At 48.5% G+C, this 23,955-nt stretch overlaps 1 protein-coding gene across 1 annotated transcript in view; it reads right to left on the reverse strand.

Annotated features, from left to right (window-relative positions):
• The window catches only part of Dbx (homeobox protein Dbx), a 104,163-nt gene that overhangs the window by 68,256 nt on the left and 11,952 nt on the right, over positions 1-23,955 (reverse strand). The window lies entirely within an intron of this gene.

Consider the following 23,955-nt stretch of genomic DNA (forward strand, 5'->3'; position numbering starts at 1 on the left):
ATATCTTTTTAAATAATTTAGACCTTACCATGACTCATCGTAAATATTTTCCAGTCGAACAAGCACTGAAGTACTCAGTATACTGCTACTTGTAGACGTCATTGTGTCTTTTGCAAATCACATGTGGTGGAGGTACTGGTCAGATGATCTCGTTTTCAGCTACTTTTAAGCTTCGTAAGGCCGGCTTGTGATTTGACCGTAGAATGCAGCTGAACTCAGGGAGAGCTTGGTTGTTAGCAGGAAATAATAGAGTTAATATTAAACTATGAATAATCGGACTGGCTCAAAAAGTTAATTCCAACCACGTGATCCAATAGCCGAGGAATGGGCTTTACTTTTCTGAACTTAATCTTAGAAGAACTGCGTGTGGGGCTTGCTCGACAAAATTGAAAGCGTCGCCAGTTTCAAGAGAAAGGAAAACGAAGCTTCTTCCAGTTTTGGTTCGAAAAGTGGGGAACCTACTTATCCTCAAGTCGAGTACACGATGACAAAATCGTTTTCGAGTTTATTTGCGCCGTCGCTGTGTCCTTTTCGATAAAGCTGAAGAAACAATTTTTAGTTTACTGTAAAGAGAAATGTATAATCTTTTTAAAGAACACTTTCAGTTGCTCGGTATGGAGTGAGCAAACTAGCAAGTGAAAAAAAAAAAAGGCATTTCAGTTCGACTCGTCTACTTGCGTGAAGTTTTCTGGAGTAACTAATGCACCAAAAAGAGAACTTTATCGGCAGCCTTTGAACGAAATTTTAAGGCGTGGGTCCCATGCTTTCGCGGTCATTGTCCGTTCATCACAATGTCTGTGCGATCGCTGTGCACCTCCCGCTTATGATAGACAAGCAAGTTTTAGCTCCTTAGAAATAAATGTATTTAGTTTTCAATTCTACGTTTTGTTAATAGCAATTGTTGTTGGCACGATGTATAGCGAGCAAAAATCAGAGTGCACGAAACAATAATTTTGTTCGACTTAATGCCTATAGTAGTACTATAGTACTAGATAAAAAAAACTATAGTATCAAAAACAGACCTGCTTCTGAGGCGTTTAATTTAATTATTAATCTCGGTAACTAGTGAGCGGTTTTAGAGATCATTAAACAATACTTTTTGTTTTAGTTAATAGCTATAGTATCAGAACTCCAGTACCTATAATAGTACTACAGTGCTACGAAAAACTATAGTACCAAAAAAGAGGCCTCTTTCTGCGGCTTTTAAATGAAATGTTAATCTCAGTAACTGGTGAGCGATTTCTGTTTGCAGTGTGTAGTTGTTTACAAATGACGCTCTAAATGAGTCTAAGAATGACAGAAATGACGCCAATCAGAGGCAATATAGCTTCAGGACCTTCTAGTACAGTGGAAGCATATTCTGTATGTTTGTGGATCGGGTCATTTCGGTAAGTGTGAAACATTTTTTTCAGCTGCATTTAGTAGTTTTTGGCTTTTCTTTGTTCAAAGTTAACAGTAACAAAGAAAACGTGACCCACGAAGGCCTGCGTAGCCATCCAGACCTCCGTGGGTCGCGTTTTCTTGGTGCGTGTACTGCACTGGACAATTGATTCACGGCGAGCCTTCACAAAAGATGAAAATGAGGGCACTGTCGTTAACAGCGTACGCCTTGTGCGAGTAATCTTCCAAGACAAAAGCGTCTGCAAAGGGTTTTGGCGTATTTATGCTCTGATCCAGCAGGGAAGTTAGGCCACTGTCGATTTGAAAATATTCTTATTTAACGTCATTACCGTCGAAGAACGATCACCCTACCCTATCTGACTTTTGTCCCGCGCGTTTTGGCACGACAGAAATTGATGTCGTGTGCGACTTATGTAGTGACGGTGGGAACAGAATTCCCTGAGAAAAGCACTTGCGTGAGAATAGTGATAATATGTTATGAACGTTATCGCGTTATAAGGAACACCTTAGAGCTGATAATATAACGATACAGTGTGAAAAATAAGGTTACACAGAAAATTCATACATTTCAGGGATGAAAATGGGCATAGCGGATGTACCCAAATGACACGAAACCTTAGCAGCAGCCGACGTTGAAAAATGGAAGAGTGTGCCATTTTATTTGAGGCCAGCCAACCATGTGCCGTGTGTATCTCGGCGCCTGGTAAGAGAGAGAAAGAAAATGGAATTTAATGGAACAAAATTGCAGCGGAGTTGGATTCAAAACAATAATTTTTTTTTGCTCTCAAGGAACAATAGCCAGTTCTAGTGTAATTTTTCCCCTTATGTGAGAAGTAGCCGACGCCGCTGTGAGGCCCAACGTTTCCTTAAGTCCACGCAAATAGAAAAAGAAGTAATAAGAGTGCCAGGCCGCCGCAATGGCTCAGTGGTCATGGCGCTCGGCTGCTGACCCGAAAGACGCGGGTGCGATCCCGACCGCGGCGGTTGTATTACGGTGGAGGCGAAATTCTAGAGGCCCGTGTGCTGTGCGATGTCAGTGCACGTTAAAGAACCCCAGGTGATAGAAATTCCCGGAGCCCTTCACTACGGCATCCCTCATAGCCTGAGCCACTCTGGGACGTTAAACCTAAATAAAACCAATAAGCGCGCGATCTCGCAGCAAAAAAAGCACGGCTGTACGTGGCATGGCACAGAGACCGCAATAGTGGGGACAGCATGGCGTCGGAAACAAGCACGATATCGGAAACAAGCACGATAACAGCAATGCTTTCTGGTAAAATGGCAGAATGTTTATTTTGGCGTAATTAAAACCAGTGTTTGCTGAAGAAAACTTGCAGAATTCTGACGTTTGATTTTTCCTACTTTTTGATCTGATTATGCGTTTCGAGTCCCGCGAGTTCTTTAGCCTTGATCCAAGAAAATCGATGCTACAGTGAATGGTAACGAGTTTCTCGAACTCTGCAGATGTGAAATGCCGTTTTCAGCGAAGAACATTTAATTTCGCCGCGTCAGAAAAAACGATCTAGATTACTATTTGCTGCCATTTGTGGGACAGGAAATTTAATATGCCGTGTGACAGGATACAAGACAGGTGCAGCATCTAGCAACTAGGCCCAATTCTTGCAGTTTTCTCGATGCTAAAACGTTGGAAAAAGATACCTCGAGCCCTTGACGTTGCCGCATTGTCGACCATTCTTACATCAGTACACTATGCAGCTGTCAAAAATCTGTCTACGTTCAACTAAAAAGTCCTACAACAAAAGTGGACTTTGGATCAATCGCTCCTTGACCAGTCATCCACAGCGTGCATAGCGCGTAGCACTCACTAAGCGAGACTATGCGTTGAAATATTAGAAGGGTAGAGGCGCGGGCTAGTTGCTTCGTCATATCTTAAAACAGCGCAAATGTTTTGGACAATGAAAAGAGTGGACACACGCTGCGCTGTGCGTGTCCACTGAGTGTGTCCACTTCTGTAATTGTCCGTGTCCTTTTCGCTGTTTTGAGACATTGGAATAAGTCTCGAAGCCTAAGAAGAGGCATAGTGCAACGTAGAGGATAACGTGTATTTTGGATGCTTGAGTTGAGGTGAGTGAGTTGAGTTCAAGTATTTCTTTTAACAGCCGGGAAAGACACGTGGGTGTGGCCTGTCCATGTGGGATGTGCTGTGCGGTGGCCCTTGTTAAAATGTGACAGAGAAAAGTAAAAGACAATGAACTCGAATCACCTAAACAACTTCATATTTTTGGTTTCAGTGTCCGACATTATATTGCGAAATTGGCGACCGCCAATATGGAAGTCGAGCTCAGTTTTTAAATGCCGGAATCGGCAATATGGTTCGAGATATCGGACGGGGAAATGACGATCTTGAAAGATTTTAGGTTGGCTTTCTCATGTTACACGCTTCACACGCTGAACACTTCATTACAAAACATATTTATGCATTTATGCTGCTTATGTGTTTTATTTTGTAGATGATGTTGTAGGTGATGTTCCCGTGGCGACACTAACTGCACGGGCACAATTTGCCTGATATGCAACATGGGAAAGACAACCGTTCAGCAGCACAGGGACGATTTCTGGTCCCTACATCTCGCAATGACTATGGCCAGCGCCGCTTCGAGTATCAACGGGTAAAAATTTGGAATAAAATCCCTTGTGCAGTCTTAGCAACGTCTAATCCTTATATTTCACTGAAGACCTTTTTTCTGTCAGAAATAACTACCTGATTTACAACGCAGATCGCTTAGTGCTTGTCTCTTATTATTCTCTGTACTGTCGATATTGGGTTTGCTATTTATATTTGTCATCGAATAATCACTTCTAAGGCAACTGCGTTTATTTTGTATAAAGAATGCTGCTCCTGCTCTCATATGTTTTTTTTTTTCACACTCTTCTATTTTTTTGTCATTAGCCCTTTTATATTTCTGTAATTTGAACCATCTTGCTTGTACGCTTTGCTTTTTTCCACCATTCATGTGTGTATTATTTTGGCATGCAGTAGAAAGCATTTGTCCTCAATAATCTCTTTGCTTTTAATGCATGGATCCATAACCTTCCTTAGCATAACCTTCTTAGCCTTTGGCTAAGAATCCAGACAGTGATGTTATGTAGTGTGCTGAAGAAATGATAATAAAGAACTGAACTGAAGAACTGAACTTAAGAAGCGTGCGAAGACATCTTTTTAACGTTCGATACCCCGATCCACTCTGCCGATTTGTAAAATTAAAAAGTGGGTTCACTTTTGTTGTTCATGGCCCCCAATTTTGCAATATAATAATCGGCCGAAAAGTAAAAGAAAAAACTAAAATGTTGATTATTCAATTTCAACTAATTTATAGTGCTAATATTACGCTCTGTCACGTAAATAACGTTCTCTTTCCGCAAAATTATCGTGCACAGGCCGCAGGGGACCATCTTCCCCGCTTTTGAAAGAAAAATCTCTATTGAGTCATTTGAAACACCTAATGTATGTGGGCTTGTATCATTTTGTGGGTCGAGATTATGGTGCCGAGTAAGGATAAGACCCACGCACAATCTCCCGGAAGTAGATAAACAACGACGCAGAAGCGATCGAAATGACAGCGTTGTTGATCCACTGCTCACAAAAGCAAGAAGTAATAATGGCAATAGAGAGAAGCATCGCATTCTCTCTTGAACGCGTGTGTTTTTAAGGTCCTGTCGACAAATACGGAGGGCAAGGAGCAACTGAGTGGGATGTAGGGGACAACGAAGCGCGCGACGGACTGCGCAGAATAAGACACGGGACCAAGAGGAGCAGGATGGCAGGAGGGGGGGGGGGGTCGGGGAGAAATGTGAATAAGGAGAGCGAGGGTCATTCGAGAGCGAGGGGCGGTCTGGAGAGAGAGAGAAGAAAAGAAAGGATTGAAAGGAGAGAAGCACATGGAGGAACAAGCGCTCGCGCGTGCCCTCTGTCGTTATCGCTCAGTAGAGCAAACGAGGCTATAGCGTGTCGCCCCTCTCCATTGTTTTGTTATCTGGCGCGCTAAACGACGGAGTCCGCGAGCGTGCAGAAGGGAAACACGGAACGACTGGCGGATGACGCGATAACGGCCGCGAAAAGCAGGACGGGAAAGGCGATAGGAGAGCGGGAGAAAGGGGGGCGTCGAGCTTTTTAGGCTTGGGTGCTAAAGGCTACACGAGAGAGAGAGTGTGTGTGAGAGAGAAGTGGGCAGAGGGGAGGCGTTACACTAGGAGGGGAGGCGGAGGAGGATGGGTGTTAGGCGCGAGAAGTGTTGCGCGCTGGGAAGCGGACGCAGTGGCGCGGTCTCCGAGCACGGACGCGTTGTTCTCTTCTGCGAGGCCCCGTAGCGCCACTCGCGGCCGCGCCCCATTAAACGTCTATTTGCTGACAAATGACGCGCGTGGCTTGAAGCGCCGTCCCAGCGCTGCCAGGCTCCCCCTTTCCTCCTCGCAGTTGTTCCTTTCCTGCTACCCCTCGGGCCCTCTCTCTGTCTCCACACCTCCCTCTCTCCCAATATTTTTTTTGTTTTTGCTCTTGCCATCTGCTTCTCTACCCCTAGCTGCCCTTTCTCAGCCTTAGTTCCCCCCTCCCTCTCCTGCCCCCTTGTGTCAACTACGTGATGCCTGCGCTCGCTACCCATCGAGAGAGTAACGCACGCACACGCGCAACGTGGGCGTTTCTCACAGCGATCCGGTGTCGCGCCTCGCCGAAATGTGACGGCTGCAGCACTGAAAAGGGACATGCACTGCACGGAGAGCTGCAACGCACGGCAGTGGGTGGAAGAGGAAGAAAATCCGGGGATGGGATGGAGAGAGGGCCTTGTCCTGCTGACCACGTCCTTTCTCTCTGTCTTCTCCCCCCTCTCTCCCTCTCCTTCGATCTCGTTTATAGATACTCAGGCGCAGGCATTTCCCAACGCATGTTGTCACCGCGACCACCGTGTATGGATAGAGAAGGCGCTTCATGGGAACCGTCCGAAGCGGCCTCCCGGAACAGCCGCGCGGGTAAGGTTAGCCACCGCGGTGTTTATAGCCGTCGCGTGGCTCGATCAGCGACCAATGGAGCGACGATGGGCTTTTGCGGCACGCGACCCCGGATTTCCCAGAGCGATAAAATGTGCCGGCTGCGGTTTTAGGGTTCCGGCCGGGCTTTGCGGGGGACCTCGCTGTGGAACGGAATTTGAGGTGGCGGCGCCCATGAGATGCGGTGAAAGATAACGAGCAGTAGTGGAATATTAACGCGAAAGCGACAACGCTGGGAAGGTCAGCCCGTGAGAACCGAATAGGTCGTTCTGTTTTGGTGAGAGGAAAGATGTGAAAAGGTCATGAATTGTATAGAGGGAGTTTAGGACACTGCGAAGCTGGCCGCAACAATATGCGGTCATATGAACTGTGCACTTTGCAACATTACAATCACTATTTAGCCGCCGCGGTGGCTCAGTGGTTATGGTGCTCGGCTGATGACCCGAAAGACGCGGGTTCGATCCCGGCCGCGGCGGTCGAATGTCTATGGAGACGAAATTCTAGAGGCCCGTGTACTCTACGATGTCAGTGCATGTTAAAGAACCCCAGGTGGCCGAAATTTCCGGAGCCCTCTCTCTACGGTGTCTCTCACAACCTGGGTCGCTTTGGGACGTTAAACCCCATAAACCAAACCAACAATCATCATTTGGCAAATCGAAGACGGAGGTAAAAGGGTAGTTTGTTAGGAAACAAACTAACGGCACTTGTAATAGGAGCTGAACAGAGAAAATCATGACGGACATCGAAACCCTCGTTTACATCGAGCTGCAGAGCTCTTATTATATGTTCAAAGGGTCATTAAGGACAACTCCACTGAGTTTTTGTTGTTAGTAAAGTCTTTATTTTTCCCGGCCTTGCTGCCACTCGTGAGGCAGCAAAAGGTATATCCGTTGTTGAGAAATTTGTCGTTCAAAAAGGAAAATTTTTTCCTGCCACTCGTGACTTGATGACATCGACACTGTATTAGACTTCGCGATCGGTAGGCGAAACTTGATGGCGATGTGGTCTATACCCTCAGAGATCTACGCAAAAGTTGATATCTCCGTTGGGTTGCGAAAACGGTGGGTAACGGCGGTACCGACATTTAAATTTTTTTTGCCTTATCTATACTAAAGGTTACAAAAGCTCCTTTTTCAGTTAAAGTAGGCACTTTGTCGTTAGAACGCGATAATGAACTGATACAGTCATGCACGTCAATTTGTCTCTAGTGTCTCCTTCAAGAATAACAGTTTGTCATGTGTGCAACATCCATGATGCCTTGTAACATGTCCTTCGCATCTGAAGTCACGTTTGGCCTGTTCAGACAGTTCTTTCAAGGCTAGCGTATAAACTTCGCACCGTGACTCGAGCGCCGTACTTCGGAACAGTTCAAGGGCCGTTTGGCAGCACCTCCTGCGTGCTAATAGCAATGATGCGTGCGGGCCTAAGCTAGAGAGTACATCACGTCTGCGCTCTTCGTTGGCGTGCAAGTGTACGAGTGGAACGTGTAATCTTTCATAGTTGTACTTTACAACATCTGGTGAGGCAGATGTTCAGACATTTGTATGTTACCGAAAATTTGTGTTCTCTAATGCATTTTGTTCGCAACGAGGCGCTGATCTTAGGGCTCCTGTCTACATGACACTGTAGGAGGGTGTCGGAGGATTTATTCTGAGGCAGAGCGTATCTGAACAAAAGGAAAATAGGCAAGGAACATGCATTTCTTCTACTTGATATGTTTTGCTTTGCCCGAATAAATAGGCAACGTCGCGAGTGCCCATTAAACCGTTATTTATGCTGCCCTTTGTTGCATGTTGTCACAGCGTGTTTATAACATATGAAACTTTCGGTTGAAAGAATTAAGGTTCATAACTGTATTCAGTACTGATCCGTTGGATCCGTTTGAGCTGTGCGGTTGATAAAAGCGAAGGCTACTTTGCGGCAAAAATATAGGAAGACACTGGGTGTGGGTGCTTTTAAGTCGCCTTTTTCTTGCCTTTGGAACCTGCCGCTTATATGCACAGCGTTCGCACACTTGTAGTAAGTTGGTATGTATTAGTGGGCGGCTCATCACGGAAAGTGACTACCTTTTGGGGCTATTTTTTGCGTCTTCACGCACAAATTCCGGACTAAGGGCGGTGCAAAAAACTAAATAGTAGCAGTTGAATGTCCCCGTTGCCTGAAAGTCGCTGCCGCCTGCGTCATTTATGCACATTCTTCATGCTGTGTGCATCAACTTCATTTATTTTGCCTTCATGGCTGCAACACCTATCGCGGCGTCTGTGGTCCAGAAAGTTTTGTTCCCGGGTGTATATATTGTAGCGAGAGCTACATCACCTGCAGTCTCGCCGTTTCGCTGTCGGCGCCACTTGTGCGCATGCGCGAGGAGCCGAGTGACGTCACAGCCGCGCAGCTGGTGCGCCGCGCCGCTCGCCTCCGACCGAGAGAGAGACTGCGCACCTCTCGCAACGTATATCCTGGCATAGTTGAGCTAAGCCACTGCCAATTTTATTGTAAAGTGTCTGAGGACCGTGCGTCCTTGTCTCTCATGCTCTGAGTTGTTGCCTGAGAAGCAAAAAAAGCAGAAGTTGTTAGAAGGAACTTCGCAGCAAAGCACAGTACCACTCTACGCTCTTCACTGACCAATGACACTTCCATCGGACTTCATATGCGTTAGTACTACTATGCATGCTCCTTCTCATTCAGTTCCCGTGCGTATTGGCGTTGTTTGGGAAGGGTCGAGGGGCCTGTGTTAGTGCTGCTATGTAGTCTTTTCATTCAGTTCCGGTGCGTGCTGGCGTTGTTTCAGTGGAGCCGAAGAGCCCATAGATACGCGATTAATTGAGGCATGCACTTAATTGTCGTCGAAAGTTGCAGGTCAAGCAGAAGGGAGGAGAATTCCTCCCGAGCCTCCCCATCTTTTCTGCCGTGCAGGCCGAGTTTGAGCGAAGCCCATCTACACTTATCCTAAAAACGGCATCAACCGGTCTCTCTATCTTGCCAAGAGTAGGCGCAAATTCTTTACGTTGCTCCAAAGTCATCGTCAGACGAGTACGCAACTGGAGGCTTACCTTTCCGCCCCTCTCGGCACATGCGGCCATCGGTCACGCTGCATGAATATTCGAGCATACACCGAGATGCCTCTTACGCTCACACGAAGTTGAACGAATTACCCAACGCAGAACACCGTCTTGCCGCCTCAGGCGGTGAAACAGAGATAACAATGATTACTTTCAAGACGCACTTCATTACAAAACCCTGGTGTAGTCGCTATTTTCGAAAATATGGGACAAAATCTTGGAGCTCTATTTGATCGCGGGGCTAAACAAAATTAAGACTGATGATGATGATTTCATTTTAATGGCGCAAGGACCACTCAGTCTTAGAGAGCGCCTTAGCTACCGTGTTTTGGAAACATATGGCTATCCGGGAAAAATGCTGAAACCATTTCATCGAAATGATTGAGAGAGATCCCATAAAGATACGAGTCAGTATACATTATGTAAATGCTCCTTTATATTAAGCTTGTACCACTAGCACGCGGTCTTAGCTTATCGAACGCGAGGGAAAGAGAGATGGCTTACACAAGAGATAGATGAAGCCACTTACTCGAAGTGTGTAACTGTGCAACGTGGAAAGGACAGTTCAGAAGAGTAGTCATGAATGGAAAAGATCGAACCACGGGAAACGAAAAAAAAAATGGTTCAAGAAGTATTATTCGTATTAGGCCAGTCTGTATCTGTACGTACCACATACGGTGTCTGTATATTCAAGTATGACCTAAGAGTGACATGGAAAAGTGAATGTTTCTTGTGAGTGGTATGTTTGGCTTGCGTATCGTGCCCGGAGAGTTCAACTGGAAGCAAAGAACTGGACTGGCTTTAATCCCTTCGTAGTTGTAGTCAAGTCTTAAACTTTTTTTTGTTTGAGCGTGTGCGATTCATTCATCACACGAAGCCAGAAAGAGTCACCAGCTACGAAAAAGGACGCCCACATTCTCAGATCCGATCTACTTGAGAAAAGAGGGAGCGAAACTGGAACTGCATCTGTTCGGCTATACCCGCAGTTGGAAACCTTGGCTACAGAACAAACGAACGAAAAGTTCGAGGGAACATTTAAGCTCCGCCATAAGGGTATGACGTGATAGAGTTAATGGGTACAAAGTTGGTGATTTTAAACTTTACATTCATAGATCCCTGGGAGTCCTCATGCCCCTCCTGGCGCAGTGGTGCAGCGGTTAAGCGATGCGCCACTGCCCTGCGATGGCAGGTGCTGCCACCGGTGGGGCTTGTGCGACTTAGGTTGCTCTTCCCGCGCAACCTCTCTCGACCAGTCATTAACTGCCACCTACCATGGCGGATGGATGGATGGAAAAAACTTTATTTCTAACAAATTTAAAGTGTTCTTGACCCTTACGGGTCACTGGGCGCCGTGGTCGATCCTTGGTCCAGGATGACGCACTTGACTGCTGCCATCGTGGCTCGGCGTCCGCGAAATCATTGCGCTTCCTCCGTGGTGATAACATCATCAGGTCACGTGACTTAGGTGACCCGCGAACGTTGCTTCTCTGAGGATAATTCGTGGATTTTTCGGGCGCGGTTAACGACGCCGACGACCACGCCGCCTTTTCTGCAGCACGGGTTCCTTCCTTAACGATATCGCGTTAAAAACTCGCCGAGATACGCTGTTATTAGCCACAGATCGGAATGTCTGCTCATTTTAAGAAAATTCTTGATTCAACGACGTGCCCAACGGTTCTTATGAAGACGCAACTCTGGTGTATCCAATGGAATGAATGTCAAGGTGGATGGTAAGGGTGGCATCATTGAGGTAACGCTCTCCTCCGCTCCACCCGAGTTGGAATATGCAACAGCGATATGCGATCTATTAGACACGATCGGCCTCTTGGCGGCCATTTTGGCGCAAGAAGCCTGGTTCGCAAGGAACCCGAGCGCTGCGGAGCCTGTAATCTAAATCCACTTCATCTCACCGCTGGCCCGAAGACGGTGAAAAAGGGGTGGAGAAGAGAAGAAAACTAAAAAAGTAAACAACCTTGATGTGTTGTAGTTCTTGATGTTGACTTCATTCCCGTCATCACGCGTCATAATCAGCCCCCATGCCTCGAGAGAGGTACAGCTTTGTCCTGTGTGCGTGAGCAACAAAAACAGATGTGAGCAACAAAAACAGGGCATAGGAACTCGCACAAAGGACAGTCTAGAATAAGCTGGTATAAATCAAATAAAATATTCACTCCAGCCGACTTCAACTGTTCCTTTCTTGCACCCAGCTTTTCACGGGTTGAGAAACTAAGCACGTTGTTTTTGCTGAGCTTTCAAGTTAATTTTTATCTTTTGAACTATTTTGAATTCGGACCTAACCGGCGAGAAAGAAAAAAATACAATATGAAAAACGCGACTGTGGGAAAAAGATAAAGACTACATGCAGAGAGAACCACTTCTCGGCAGTGACTGCGAAGCACTCTCATAGCGGCACAGCAGCGGACACCGTATACGCGGCTAATGCCTCGAGGTGCGCGCCGCGTCTCCCCGGGGTCCTCGCCGGTCGGCGTCGCCCCCCACCTCCCCCTCCCCCCTTTGCCCGTTCCCTCAGCGACGCCGGAGCAGCGATGGATGACTGTTCCCCCTCTCGTCCGGTGCTCCACAATTAAGACGTCGCGCAACGTAATTAGCATTTAATTGGCTGCCTGACCTCCGAGCCGTCAGCCCGTGTATGTGCGCGCGCGCGTGCGTAGCACTGTTGCAGCGTGTCGGATTATTTCGTGCGTGCTTTCACCTCTTTTGCTTTGTGTATACTCGCGCCGGGCAGGCAGGCTTTCCTGCGTGTGGAAAGCGCGTTATGTGCCAATACGCTTTAGAGTATGCGGTTTTCGTATGTCTGCGCATGTGCGTAGGAAAGGGAGCCTGGAGAAGGTTAGTGGAGTCTATACTAAAGCTGGGTCTGCGTGCGTCGCTCTTGCACCGCCGCGCGCATGCGCATTGCGTTCCGTGCTGCTGTGCTTAGTGCTTAGATGGTGCTCATAGGGAAACGGGTGGTGTAAGAGAGGGCTGGCGGATGGAGTAGGGGGGAGAGGAGTCGCTTGGTGGCATTGCTGAAATTAATGCTGCGGCTGCAGCTATTCAGCCCAGCTATGACTTCAACCGTGTCGCGTGCGCTCCGGTGCTGACGAGAGCAGCGCGCGGCGGCGGTGAGCGCTGGGACCAGTGTCCGGAAACGTCGCCACGTCGGCGCGCGCTCGGTAATTTAATAAGCGTGGACGACAACTCGTTAAGCGGGGACTCACTCTCGAGCAATATGGAGGCAAAAAGAGTGAATAAATGAAGACGAAGTAAAGAGGATTCGGGAGTTTGCTCGGACACTGTTTGGTCCGAATACGGTAGAAGACTTTTCAAACAATAAATGGGAAGAAATGAAGGGAAATATAAAAACAAACGGACGAACGAAAGCATAAATGCCTTGTTTATTTTTTGTCTTTCTTCAGGTTGCGACAAATTTCGGAGAGAACCGGTGCGTAAGGAGGATGGTCTTTCACTAGCGTTGTTATTCGCTGCCAGCGAACTTATCCAAGCTGTTTTGTGTTATAAGCGAGGTGAATTTACACAATGCGGCGAAGTGTCTGTACTGTTGTCGATGGAGAAACTAAAGCACTCTTTAACACGCGATTTGCTTTCCATTGGTGGCCCTGCCTCACGAGATGCGCTTTGAAGGTGTCCTCATATTTTAGTGCATCCTGAAAGCATATTTCTTTTTCTTTTTACCGTGCTTACTTCCCTCTCCTATATCGCCTGCCGCCGTTCTTCATTTTATGAGTCAGCTAAGTTGTTGTTTTGTGGTATTTTCCTGTTATTTTCCTTTATTATTCTGTTGTGGTCCTCGAGTACTCTAATTTAGAACTTCTAAGAAACTCACTTACTTTCTTAACTGTTTTTATAAATCTACTCACATTAATTTATATACTTCGACATTTACTAGTTTAGGAGCGGCAAATAGTCGCCAGATCTTCGAGCAAGCCCAGACTAAAAAAAAAAATACGGTGCATCAATTATGTGTGAAGAACTCAGGTCTTTAGCCTCGTATAAGAGCATAAAGTACTTGTGGTGACACTATACCCCTTCTCATCTTTTTCAGAAGCTTCATCTGTCAAAGCAAACCTTGTTGACGATGCGCCTCTGGTGTCTTCAGCGTTAAAACGAGTTGGCAGAGGACAATAAAAAAACGAAATGAGACTAGATCGATTACAAGCCCGATCTGTACACTTAAAGGCATAACAGTTGTATTTTTGCTCAGTGCTTCTGTCATGATCTTCGTGTTTGAATCCCAGATGTAACTAACCATGGTCTGATTAACCTGTCGTTTCAGAGCCCCTTGCACGTGTTTACGTTTCACCACATTTGGAGACCTGTTCTACTTACGCTCATTTGCTATGTGAAGACAGTGCCCCAAGAGCGCTCTTATTTATCCGTATTCGTAGTGCATATTGGGTGCAGGGCGGGCCAAAGAAATTCTGGCCGCAATATAAACACAAATTACAAACTGCCGGAGCGAATTTCCATTATTGCCAGCAAACTGCATCAGTCAGCTAATTAGAGGTAATTACTTTTCCAATAAAAATACTTTTGCCGATTCCGCTCCCCTTTCCGTGCTTGAGGAACCGTGGAAAACGGGAGGGGGGGGGGGGGATTTTCAGACTGAATACTAATAACATGGCTTTCAGAGCTCATTAGGCTATAGCAAAGGTACAGACTTCGCTCGTGGGGTTACTAGACGTTAAATAGCGCGGCACCTGTTTTAACGGGCCCATATTGATATGCGTGGCTAATGGCCTGTGAAGATGAAGCATCTGAGTCGACGATTATTGCCCTTCTTTATTAAGCAACATGGCAAGAAAAAAAACAAATATCAATGAACGCCATGCCTGCTGGCGCACCGAATTATCGTGAATTTATTCACCGAATGTCCTCGTTAATGAATTCTGCCTCGCGTACTAAATGCTTACTACATAAAATGGAACGAGGTGTAGCAAGCCAATGATTAGCCCCATTTCTTCTATAAGGCTGCACCTCATTCGCGGCAATCTTGGTTCAGACCAAAAGCGATGACGTCGAAGGAAAGACGAAAAAAAAAATCGAAAATAAGAAACCGATGATTTTGCGCATGACGAAGTGTTCTTAACGAGCTTTCGCCGTAATCACAGTAGAATGGTCTCGAAGCCAAGAAAATATGGCGTTCCTATATCCTCAAGCTGTATACAGGCTTCACGATTACCGATCAGAGGTCACAGCGTATTTTTGAACGTCACAAGTTCCACAAGTACGAGGCCAGAAAAAAGAAAAGAAAATTAAATAAGAAGAGTGAGCATTCCGCCTTTTTTTTGTGCTGCCGCCATGCTTTAATAGCCTCATAAACAGACGGTGTAGCTGGACTATAGAGACAGTGGAAAGTGATGGTAGGTGCGTTATAAAGCAGGCGCAAAATTCAGAGAGGTGAGCGCAGGTTATTTATAGAGTCGGAACTAGTGCCAAACTACGACCTTTCTGAAACTAGGTATTAATAGCTATTGCATAAGCGCAGTCAAGAAAAAAAAAACCTCTAAAAAAAGATTTTCCCCGAGATTTTATCCTTTGTCTTGAACCGAGGACTATTCTCGCCATTTACCAGAAACACCGTCAACTATATTGCAGCCCATGATTGCGCAGACTGATATAAGAGGTTGTCGATAGTTTTACAGCGCTATGGTTGTATTAGCCTAGTTCCTCCGGTTTCACGTCGATGGCTTTGTCGTACACCCGCATGCTCCATTCCGTGGAAAAGGTAGGCAACTCTCCATATATATATGTACAAAGCTACCGGTTGGGGTACGTGTCCACTCTGCCCTGGACTCCGCCCTCAGGCGAAGACTAACACGGTAAAGAGAATCTGAACTGGCCGGAAGCATAACCCATACGATCACGGAATACACGTTTCCTGGCGCACACGTTCCCGTCCAATTATTTATAGGCTACTGCAAATGTTCGTGTTTCTCGACTGGCAATTAAGTGGTAGTCATGTGTGACGTAATTACTGTATAAATCCTTTCACGAACAAGCTAACGCTGATTCCTCGTCGTACCGCGAGGGTAAGCGGCTGCAATTTTCTTATTTTTCTGTGCTCTTGTTACGTCTGGATAGATCAGGGAACCGTATTTTCGCAACTCAAAATGAGACACAGCAGCGGTGGTGAAGTCCTGGCTGTGTTCGCGGATCGTCAGTCGTGAAAGAACCGGAAGAAAAAAGAATAGAAGAAGAGAACGTGTTTTTCATCTCAGAAAATAAGAACGACTAAAAAAAAAATTGCTGAGGCTCAGCTTGGCTAAGCCTGGGGAATGCGAAGCATATTAGTGGCTAGGCTTGGTAATACATGGCTTTCCTTGGTTGAATACTTGGTCATTTTAATACAACCACTAGAAGCCTTCGTCGTGGGGGAAGACAACGGCATGGCTACAGCGGAACGCCGACTAACCCCGAGACGCGCGTTGGGTGAGCGCCTGGATTGCCACGGAAGCCGCGTCTGCCTGCCCGTTGGAGCGAGCGTTTCACCTACACCGAGTGTGAACGCGCGTTCGAAATGCGCGGGAATGCGCGGGTGTGACGGCTAGGGGTCCCACGGCGACGGCGCGAGGTGGAGGCCGGCTCCCTCATCCGATGTCACGTGGTGTGACGTCACGGTGTCACGTGGGGGTCCCACGGTGAGTGGTAGCTCTAGCAATATGCTTCGCATAAAAAACCTGCGGCGCACACGCGAACGGTTGACCATTTGACGATCTATGACACGGCCCCATTGCTCTGGTTTATATGGCATCCGTGGTTCAGCCTGGCGCTTCTCCGCCTGTTGGAGCTTCGCCTTACGAAGAAGCGAAGAGACCAGGGATAAATAACTGAACGCTTTTCGTGAAAACAGGTATCAAAGCTTCTTTCCTTTTTTGCACAAAAGCATAGAACGGTGGAAAACAAGCGATCTTAGATGAGGAGACTGCTGCGGACAAAGTCAGGTAGCCTGCCAGTGGCGCATTTATAAGGGAGATGGTAGGCCTGAACCTAATTGCACTTTAGCTTCGAACCTAATGCACTGAATTAGCTTCGATTCTAATGCACGTCACCTTGCCCGGCATAAGAGATTTCTTTGGCCACAATGCAGCGCACATCAATTGCATCATCATCATCATCAGCCGGACTACGCCCACTGCAGGGCAAAGGCCTCTCCCATGTCCCTCCAATTAACCCTGTCCTTCGCCAGTTGCGGCCACCGTATCCCGGCAAACTTCTTAATCTCATCCCCCCACCTAACTTTCTGCCGCCCCCTGCTACGCTTGCCTTCTCTTGGAATCCACTCCGCTGCCCTTATTGTCCAGTGGTTATCTTGCCTTCGCATTACATGCCCTGCCCAAGCCCACTTCTTCCTCTTGATTTCAACTAGGATGTCATAAATGCGCGTTTGTTCTCTCACCCGCTCCTCCCGCTTCCGATCTCTTAACGTTACACCTGTCATTTTTCTTTGATAGCTCGCTGCGTTGTCCTTAACTTAAGCTGAACCCTCTTTGTTCAACAGGATAGCTAAGCGGGCGAGTTGGTGATGCATTATGCAAAAAACAGCGCGAACAAACAGGGACGAAAGGAAGAATACACAGGAACAAGCGCTGACCCTCAACTGAAGTTTAATCGCAGGAAACACGCTTATAAAAGGAAACAGAAAACAAAAAAACACCAAAACCAGAACGCACGTGCTACTAAGTGATATCCAGATATGCAACCTCACAGTCACGCAGGAGCAGGGACGGTTTGCTGACACACATTCTTGCTTTCTTTGCCATATTATACGCCTCGATGATTTCCCTGGTCAACTGGTCGGGGTGTTTGTACAAAATGTCAGTACAATGCATATCAGGATTGACACTCTCGGCAATGATCAACTAGATTAGTGGAGCGATTAGATTCTAATGAATTGAGATGTTCTCCGAGTCGCGTGTTAATACAACGTCCCGTTTGCCCAATGTATATCTGACCACAGGACAGGGGGATTTATAAACTACCCCTTTGGAGCACGGCACAAATCTTTCATCGTGCTTAACACCACAAGACGCTACAGATTTCTTGGGATTGCGGGACTTATTTTCTACCACTGAACAGATTTTATTGAGCTTATTAGAGGCCGAAAAGCCACATCAACTTCATACCTATGGGCCACATTTTTAAGACCATGAGAAAGGCGATGTAGGAAAACCACGCCCTCCTCTTTGTTAGCCTCCACGTTTCCGCCCCATAGGTGAGTAACCCAAACACCAGAGACTTCACAAGTGGTATTCATGACCAGGTGCTGTAAAACACCAGGCTAAGAACGCGGCTCAGAAATTATTCGTTTAAATAGCGCATCCCCCTCCCCCGCCCCTTTTTTTTTTTTACAGCGACAGCTGTTTCTACGACGGTGTAGAGTGACCTCCAGTGAGAAGCTTCATTGTAGGCTGCAACTGCTTCAGCCTAGACGTAACCGCCACTCGCAAATAGCCTTCGTCTTTCTCTTGCACTAACAACCAATATTAGGCGTCGTCGTGGTCACTGAGTGATGACGACGTCTAATCCTGAGAACCAGTCATATGCGTCGGTACTGTCACGTGTACTGATACGTCATAATTCCAGAAACCAATCAGATGGGTCGGTGTGATTACGCGATCTGGTAGTACCCCCCCCCCCCCTCTTCCACAGAAGGAAAAGAAGGAAGACATTCGCTCTTGTAACCGTGAGAAACAATGTCGCTGCAGCGATAACCCCAATGTGCGAAATGCTTAACGTCGGGCTCACAGCCAGCGGGATGAATGCGGGTACCGACGCCCGTTGAAACCTGACCATGCGCGTGACCGGCGTAAATGGCAGCGAGAAGAACAATCTGTGGCATCCGGACCTTCTAGAACTGCAGCTGAACCAGGCCCTCCTCCAACTATAGTGGAACAGGCCTGCCGTTGGAAACAGCATGAACAATTATGCCTTCACTTTCGTGAACAAAGCTTAAATTAAGGCAGAGCTTAGCTTAGCAGCACTTTTTTTCCTCTCTTTGAAGGGTTGATTAAGTATTGTCGTTTTTGCTAGCCAAAGAGTATCATTTATGCTGATGGTGCCTGGTGGGGTGCATGCAAAGCCAATGTGTGCACAGGAATGAGTGCTGGAGCATATGACCGGCCTTCTCTACATCTTACCCTGTTTACGGATTAAAAAATTGTTGTGTCCCCTTATTGCTTTTGTGTGTGTGCGCCCCCGCACCCTCCTCCTAACGACCACTCGCATCCTCCTCCTAACGACCACTCGCATCCTCCTCCTAACGACCACTTGCCCTTCGTCGCACGCTGTCGCCAGATGCCCCCCCATGGTGCGCCCCCGCATCCTCCTCCTGTTTTGGGAAGCCACTCCCTCCCGTGGACGCTTCTCCGCTCCCTCCTTTCTTCGGGCGGCCAGTTCGGCTCCTGCCTCGGTCGACGCTGGCCGCACCCTCATCGGCTTTAAATAAACGAAGTCTTAAAGTACCGTGTGCGTCTTTCGCTGCATTCAACACAGCGACCGGACACGACAGTGGCGACGAGAAAGTGGATTCGACCCGCGCTACGCAACGCTATTGACAAGCCATGGCTACGCGAGGGTTTCCCAATCAGATACCAGAATTCAACGGCTCATCGTGGTCATCGTGGGTTGGACGCCTTCAGTTCTACTTTGAAGCTAACAACATCACAGACCCAGCCTTGAAGAGGGCCAACCTGCTGACGCTGTGCGGGGAGCAGACCTACGATACTGTCTGCGCCCTTATTCAGCCAAGCACACCAGCGGCAGTGTCTTACGACGACATCGTAAAAGCGCTGCAAAAGCACTACGACCCAAGGCCATCCGAGGTCTACAGCCGGGCTCGCTTCCAACGACGAGATCAACTGGGAGGAGAAACTGTGAGCGCCTACGTAGCCGCGCTCAAGAAGCTCGCTGCCGACTGCAATTTTGGAACGCTGTCGACAACAGCTACCGGGCAGGAGGGAGACGCAGCTTCTTCTGATAACACCACCATGCTTCCCTTGGACGTGATGTTACGCGACAGATTTGTGTGCGGACTGAGTGACGAGTCACTGCAGCAGCGCCTGTTCGCTGAGAAGGACCTCACATTCAGCAAAGCTTACGACATCGCCGTTCGAGCGGAGAGCGCCGGTCACCAGCAGAGAGGGATTCGCCGGAACACCGAGCCGGTACACCAGACAAGCAACCAGGTGCGCAAGCCTTCTGTTGTTGTAAAATCGGTCAAAAAGGCACAACGCTGCTGGCGGTGTGACGACCAACACAACCCCCAGGGATGTCGATTCCAGTCAGCCACGTGTAATTTTTGCCACAAGCGAGGGCATATCGAAAGAGCATGCATTACGAAACGGAGACTTGCCAAGATAAAGTCACCTTCCCAGCCTAATCACAGCGTCAACGCCTCAGAGAATACGCCGCTATCTGATCTCCATGGAACAACATCAGCAACACCATCTGTGTTGTACGACCTGAACACCATGAATCTCGGCACGCGACCGAAGATTTTTACAGAAGTAAGCGTACATCACCAGCTGATTAAGTTCGAGGTGGACTCCGGCGCAGCCTGTACTCTGATCAGTGAGGACACGTTCCGAACTTCATGGCCATCTGACGCACCCGCCCTGCAACAAGACGACACGCACCTGCGAACGTGGTCAGGACAGAATCTGCCACTATTGGGCTCTGCCAACGTGCAGGTTAACTACAACGGCCAGACCCATACGCTACCTTTGCTTGTTGTGAAGGGCACAGGATCAAGCCTTCTAGGGAGAAACTGGTTTTCTCCACTAGGCGTGATGATATGCGGCATACACCAGACGCCGAGCCAGAACATGGTTGAGCAACTGCAAGAGAAATACGAAAGAGTATTCTCGGAAGAGATTCCAGGAAACGAAGGGCCCCCGGTCACACTGGAGTTGTTGGACAACGCGCAACCCAAATTTCTGAAGGCCAGGCCGGTGCCGTTTGCTCTCCGAGATTCAGTTGAAAAAGAGTTGGACAAACTGGAGCAGCAAGGTGTCATCGAGCCGACGCAGCATTCAGAATGGGCCACACCACTTGTCGTAGTTCGCAAGAAGAACGGAACCATACGCCTCTGCGGAGACTACCGGAGCACCGTCAATCTTGCGACTAAAGCGTCCTCTTACCCGCTACCGACACCTGAAGAAGTATTCAGTGTACTACGTGGCGCAAGAGTCTTCAGCACATTGGACCTCACCCAGGCGTATCAGCAGCTGAAGGTGAGCGAGTCAACTGCTGAATTATTGGCAATTAACACACTGAAAGGCTTGTACAAAGTCAAGCGACTGCCTTTTGGCGTAGCTGCAGCCCCGGCCATATTTCAAAAATTCATGGAGACAGTGCTTCAGGGCATCCCAGGAGTTTGTGTCTACCTTGACGATGTCATCATCAGTGGCACTTCCACTGAAGAGCATGCAGTGCGCCTAGAGCTCGTTCTCGAAAGGCTAGCAAACGCTAATTTGTGCATAAGCAAATCGAAGTGCTGTTTTGCGGTGCCAGAGGTGCAATTTCTGGGACACCGAATTGATGCGGAAGGCATTCACCCTACCGAGGACAAAGTGCGAGCGATCACAGAAGCACGAGCTCCAACAAACAAGCAGGAGCTACAGGCTTTTCTCGGACTCTTGACGTTCTACGACCGGTTCTTGGAACAAAGAGCTACCGTGGCCAACGACTTATACCAACTCCTTCGGAAAGATGTGACATGGACATGGTCGCCACGCCATCAGCAGTCATTCGATGCCCTGAAAGACCTGATTCGAAGATGTATAGTCCTCCGCCACTACGACGAAAGGAAGCCTCTGCTTTTGGCTTGCGACGCATCACCGTACGGAGTCGGCGCGGTTCTATCGCAAACTGACGAGCAAGGAAGGGAAGCTCCCATCGCCTTCGCCTCACGTACGTTGTCGCAAGCAGAACGCAACTACGCGCAACTTGACAAAGAAGGGCTAGCCATCGTCTACGCGGCGACACATTTTCACCAGTACATTGCCGGCCGGAAGGTGACCTTTATAACCGATCACCGACCGCTATTGGGCATTCTGGGACCACAAAGGCCTATGCCACCAACTTTGTCTCCGCGAATGACACGTTGGTGCATCAAACTCTCAGCGTACGACTACGCTCTGGTCTACCGCAATGGGAGTAAACATCAAAACGCCGATGCGCTAAGCCGTCTGCCACTAGACGCAACTGTTGACGAACCATTTCCACCAGGAGACGTTCTGATGTTCGAAGCACTGCCAGAACCTCCGCTTACAGCAGGCACAGTTGCAGCATCTACGCAGAAGTGCGCAGCTCTCCGGCTAGTTTACACAGCTGTTCAACAAGGCAACGTGCATAAACTCAAAGGGGACAACTTCGACGCTTACCGCAGGCGAGCTACAGAGTTGAGCACCCATCGCGGCTGCATCATATTTGGGTCCCGAGTTGTGATGCCGAGAGAACTACGCGCACAAGCTATGTCTCTCATCCACGCCGGACATCGGGGCATCGTTGCAATGAAAAAGTGTGCCAGAAGCTACATGTGGTGGCCTGGCATTGACAACGACATCGAAACAGTGGTGCGAGAATGCAAGCCTTGCCAGAGCAGCCGGAGCGCCCCGCCGAAAGCTCCTGTCCCAGAATGGGAAAAGCCAGACACACCATGGCACACACTGCACATTGATTTTGCAGGACCAATTGAGGGCTGCACTTTCCTTGTGGTCGTAGATGCCTACACAAAGTGGCTTGAGATAAGGCAAATGGGACAGACGACTTCGGCAGCAGTCATTGACAACCTCCGATCACTATTTGCAACGTTCGGCCTGCCGCGCAAGGTAGTGTCGGACAACGGAACACCGTTTGTGTCTGCGGAGATCCTCAAGTTTTATCGCGACAACGGGATCTCATCAGTTACATCGGCCCCCTACCACCCAGCGACAAACGGACAAGCCGAGCGCTACGTAGCCGAGCTAAAACGCGCCCTTGAAAGAGATCAGACAGGCTCGCTGCAGCGCCGCCTTGCGCGCTTTCTCTTCAAGCAGCACACGACGGTTCAGAGCACAACAGGCGAGACCCCCTCGAAAATGATGTTCGAGCGTGAAATGCGAACCCAGCTCACAGCCATCCTCCCCGAGCCAAAGGCAGAGACGTTCCGGGAAGAAAAAGCAATTCCGCGCTGCGGCACGCTTAATGAGGGGCAGCGCGTCCTCGCCCGACAGTTTCTGAAAAAGCCACGCTGGGAGGAAGCTACAATTGTCAGACGCATAGGCCTGCGCTCTTGGCTCGTCAACATACATGGCACAGTAGCACGCCGACATCTCAACCAGCTGCGTAGATTTACGACGCCGTCTGAGAGCTGTCCGCCAGCGGAGAGAACACGTGCACCATCTTCCCACATAGCCTGGCACCTCTTCCCGGAAGAAGAGACTTCGCCCAGGACAGACCTAGGAGACACAGCGAACAACAGCCAGCCTACAAGTGTTTCTCCCCCGAGCGCACAAAGCCAGCGCGCCTCCACGCGTGAGCGCCGACCCCCTGCACGATACCAGGCAACTTTCTAAGGGGGAAGGAAGTGTTGTGTCCCCTTATTGCTTTTTTGTGTGTGCGCCCCCGCACCCTCCTCCTAACGACCACTCGCATCCTCCTCCTAACGACCACTCGCATCCTCCTCCTAACGACCACTTGCCCTTCGTCGCACGCTGTCGCCAGATGCCCCCCCATGGTGCGCCCCCGCATCCTCCTCCTGTTTTGGGAAGCCACTCCCTCCCGTGGACGCTTCTCCGCTCCCTCCTTTCTTCGGGCGGCCAGTTCGGCTCCTGCCTCGGTCGACGCTGGTCGCACCCTCATCGGCTTTAAATAAACGAAGTCTTAAAGTACCGTGTGCGTCTTTCGCTGCATTCAACACAGCGACCGGACACGACAAAAATAAAGAAATAGGGCATCGGCTCAGTTATTTCATTCTTCTGGGGTTAGTTGGGATGCTCAAGCACTGCACAGTGTGATGCGTCGTTATATGCGTTTCCCATGGCAGAAATTTTGGTACCTATAGTTACCCGCCGGAGTGGTGGCACAGCGTAAGTTTCGTTCAGCTGATATTCACAAATTCGCGGATTCGATCCCGCAGTAACGGCTACATTTAGATGGAGGCGGAATGCAGAGAAGCTTACGAACAATGTTCTCAGGACGCATTAAATACCACCAGATACCCATGCAGCCCATATAGAGCGCATGCAGGGTTGGCTGGTCCGGAGAACCTGGACAAATGCTATTAGTTCCCAATGCTACGAATAGCATGCCGCTATTAGTTCCCAATGCTACGAATAGCATGCCGCTCAGCGTCGAAAATTGCTGCACGAATTCTGCATGTTTGGTATGTTTCGCTGACTTTTTTTATCTTCATTACGAGTGGCTGGTACGAGCGCAGAAACCACGTTACAAGTAAGATTTTTCAGCATGTGGGAGCACTAGACCA

Source organism: Amblyomma mixtum, chromosome 1 (assembly GCF_055824585.1).
Source record: "Amblyomma mixtum isolate Tamu chromosome 1, ASM5582458v1, whole genome shotgun sequence".
Taxonomy (NCBI): domain Eukaryota; kingdom Metazoa; phylum Arthropoda; class Arachnida; order Ixodida; family Ixodidae; genus Amblyomma; species Amblyomma mixtum.